Source organism: Ostrinia furnacalis, unplaced genomic scaffold, assembly GCF_004193835.3.
Source record: "Ostrinia furnacalis isolate ACB-3 unplaced genomic scaffold, ASM419383v2 OfSCF1533, whole genome shotgun sequence".
Lineage (NCBI taxonomy): Eukaryota > Metazoa > Arthropoda > Insecta > Lepidoptera > Crambidae > Ostrinia > Ostrinia furnacalis.
In genome coordinates this window covers 15,248-19,261 of record NW_021131772.1, presented here as the reverse complement: position 1 = coordinate 19,261, position 4,014 = coordinate 15,248, and the positions used below count along the sequence as shown (strand labels likewise).

General features: G+C 37.0%; 1 pseudogene; it reads right to left on the bottom strand.

The window, feature by feature from the left end:
* Positions 1–1,672: 1,672 nt before the first annotated feature.
* On the bottom strand, positions 1,673–2,496 carry LOC114352994 (uncharacterized; annotated as a pseudogene).
* Between the last annotated feature and the right edge of the window lie 1,518 nt (positions 2,497–4,014).

Sequence of the window (4,014 nt, the reverse complement as noted above, 5' to 3'; positions counted from 1 at the left end):
AAATTTCTTCTTATTACTATCCCCATAATGTATTATATCACTTTGATTTAGTTGTTGTGGTGGTCTTCGATGTCGGACATATTGTGTAGTACAGCTAAGGCTACAATAGTTGCTTCGGCAGTGCTCAGCTTCGTATGTAGGTACACCTCATAATTGACGTCTGAGCTTTTGTTTTAACAGACCTCTATTGTATCCCTGGTCTTAATATGTGCTTTATTATAAGCTTCCTCTTTTCCATTTGTTGGGTGTAGCAGTAGTGTGAATTAGAGTGCAAGCATAAATCCACTATCTCCAAAAAGTCTTCCATGGAATTCTCCATTCTCAAATCTTTCCTACAAACCACCCGTTAAAAAGTTGTGAGTCGTGGACAGTTCCTGTTAAGAATTTTAAAAAAGTCCTTTGACTTAAGGATTAGTCTATTCTTGAAAGTTTTACATTCATGATAGGTTGAAGAGCAAAAAGTCGAAAAAGTGAGCTGCGCGCTCGAGTGTTGGATGCAAGATGGCCGGCGACGCCGATGGAGGCATTAGTTTTAGTACCTAACGTCCGGCGAGGGGTGAAAACTGTGGAATGCGCACTGCGCGAACACTTCCTCTTCATCTTTTTACTAATTCTAATTTTCTTTTGAACAAATATCGTCAGTGTTGAAACAGATTGATTCAAGTGTTGTCTGAGTATCTCGAAAATTGTTCATATAATACAAATTCTTTCATACATTCTATTCTTTCATATTCATAGGAATCAATGGCATCTATTTTGTGCCGAAAGCCGCATATTTCACGGACAATAACTTACTCTTTTCAGTTAAGTTTCGGGGCATATAAATAAAAAACTTAGCTATTTTCGCCAAGGCTAGCGCTACACGACGACATAAATGGTTGTAATTGACTGCTGACTCAAGCCGTGTAGGTCGGCAGCATCGTCTTGTACTTCTTGGAGTGCCCATGTCCGCAGAGCTGTTAACACTTGCAGCTCAGGAGATATTCCACATCCTCTGCGGTCTTGTAGGATGTCACTTCGAATGACATTTACTATTTTTAGGACATAATCTTTGCTGAACCTGTATTTGTATTTGAATTCCGCATCAGATCAAATGTCAATTTGATTAAGGTAGTGCATGTAGTTCAATTCCTTTTACAGTAGCGTCGTTATTATTGCCACCCGCCGTGTTTTGATCCAGGAAAACTTCATTTTTTTCTACAGTAACTGTAGAAAAATTCGCGACATTTCTCTATGAGAATACGAACATTCAAAATTTGTTCGCGAGTGCCCTTTCCTGCAACAAATCCGGATTGCTCACTCGGTATATGGTGATCTACAAATGATGATAGTCTCGTGTTAATAATGCGAAGCATAATCTTGCTTGCATGCGACATAAGAGACAGCGTTCTGTAGTTTTCGCGTTTTCGCGTGGAACCTTTTTTGTGCAGAGGAACAACAGCAGATTGAGTCCAGTCATCTGGCCTTAATATCACAATATTATTATTATCGAAATGCACATATTGCAGATTTTAAATTTGTGCTAGTTTCTCAATGCAATGCTCCAGTGAAATTTATTGGTCGGCCAATTCACGTATAATTTTTTCAATCTTTATTTGGCTTCTTCACTCCTTTTTGTGATATAACTATTTTTTTATCAAATGGTGAAAATAATAATAGTTGGTGTCTTTTTGCACTACAAAAATTCAAAAACACTGCGATATTTGGCTTTGCTTTAATTTTTTTATTCAATCTCGAATTCCATGATTCTGTGACGTTAGTTATTACTTGGCATCGTAAAAACACCATTTATGAGACAGGGAAGATTTAGAGCTCAGCCAAGTGTTAAAATAATTATTGAAATTTAAGACTTTTGTGTTTTTACTAACCATTTCACCGAGAATGTATAGCCAGCCATCTGCTACAAATTGGGTGGGTAAATAAGAAAGCGCCATGCATTGTCGGACATGACACTTCCACAATTTTGATCTATTAATGTCATTTTTTTTGCATTTCTCAAAACAGCTTGTTTAAAATGAAACAGGCACCCTTGAGATTTTGTATTCGGCAAGACATTCTTCACTGCATTCATTGCACTGATTTCAGTCAGTTGTAACTTTTTCAGGTTCAAGTTCCGGTACTTGACTTTTACAAAGTCTAAATAATGTTTCGTAGGTACTTTGTTTTTTATCTGGTAGGAGAGCGTAAACTGTAGGTATGATATTCATATCATTTTCATTAGTACTTCCCAAGTCTACTACACGTAGAAATTTGATTAAAAAGAGGAACAGCGCACTTGAACGTTCCATCGCAATATATTTCTTTAGCATGCCGCAATACCTCTCTGCCTTCTTTGCTACAAAACACTAGTATTCTAGTATTTTTTTCGTAATCGTAATAGTCAGCAAATAACAAGTCCTTGAATTTTCCGGGAATACACACGTCTTTCAATTTATAAAACCGTATTTTTTTTGTTTCCAGCGATTTATTTCGATGTTTATAAAGAGTTTTTTTAATATTTTAATGTTTTTCTCTACTGACTTATCGTCTTCTCTGTTTTAAACCAGCAAGCAGATTCAGGGTGGTAGCGAATTCCTTTATTTAATTAACTTTTCACAAGTCTTGCATGCTCTTTTATCTTCATTTCTACTATTGTTGTTGTTTACTCTTGGGTCTCCATACTTTCTGTAGTTCAAATTATTTCTCTTATTTACCAGATATTCCAACTTTCTCACTTCATTATAAAGATCAACTGTATCTTTCAATGTCTCTCTTTCAATCCTGTTAAGTACGTGTTCTGGTAAACCAGCTGCAATGAGATCTATCAAGGTACCTGTATCAATTAGGGCTATCGTTTTAGCGCTCACCAGTTAGCGAGTTCAAAATACGTAGAAAACTTGACTGAATTGATGTATCAAAAGAAATGGTCGTACTACAATATATCCTACTTACAATGAAACTTTAACCTAAAAATGTCCTATGTAAACAATGCCTGTTTTGGTCACCAAATCGCAAAATGCAGTAAATTTGTTACTTTAGGTAGATTATAAACAAGCAGTAACACGATTACGTACCCGTCAAAGATGCTGTTCGCCCTTAAACATCATCCAAATCCCACAAAATTTGACCATTGCTGGAAAACTTTAAAAATCACTTTCCGCGTGGCACTCCAATTTACTTTACTCATTGTTTATACTTTTCTTCGTAGCTGAGTAATAATTTACTGGAGATTAGTCAAACAATAAAAACCACAAACTTGTTCTCGATGACAGCTGATGTACATATGTTTGGTGAACTTTGGTGTTGCCAGACACATGAATAATGTTAGTTCCTCAAACATTCATGTCACGACTTTATAGACAGACTGTACCTGGAGGTGCACCGTGCATCATCAAATTCTTGAAGTTTTTTCATGGAAAAATTATAGCAGGGAGCAGGGCGTGGCCTGTAGCACTAACCAAACAGCATGTGGTGACAAGAGTGCCCTTTTCTCCACTTGTCACTACCCACTTTGGATCCTGTTGGAGCTACAACTTTTTGAGGCTTCTGGACGGTGGTTGTGCCGGTTTCGTCAAGGTTGAAAATACGAGTTCCATCCGTAAATATGAGTTCCCGTTTGAGTATTTCCTCTAAATTATTAAAAAATGTTTTTACTGCTTCACGGTTAAATGAAGTGGCTCGAGCGAGACTTACAGCTTCTGGTTTCTTTACTGAAATATCGGGATGTCTGTTTCTGAAGGATCGAAACCATTCTAATCCTGCCAATCTATCTCTTTCCCACGAACTTGCCACTTACTTTAATGTCATTCACTTTTGCCATTTTATACGCCACCTCCCTACATTCTTTAACGGTCAAACCATAGAACATTTGTGCACAGTCCTTGTAGTATTTTAATAGTAACTGTTCATATTCTTCAGTGAACACTTTGTTGACATCATACCTAGGCACAAGTGATATATTATCACCACGTTCACGTTTGTTTTGCACGTAACGTCGTAATGTAGGGTACGGGATTTTGCAATTTTTTGCTGCCT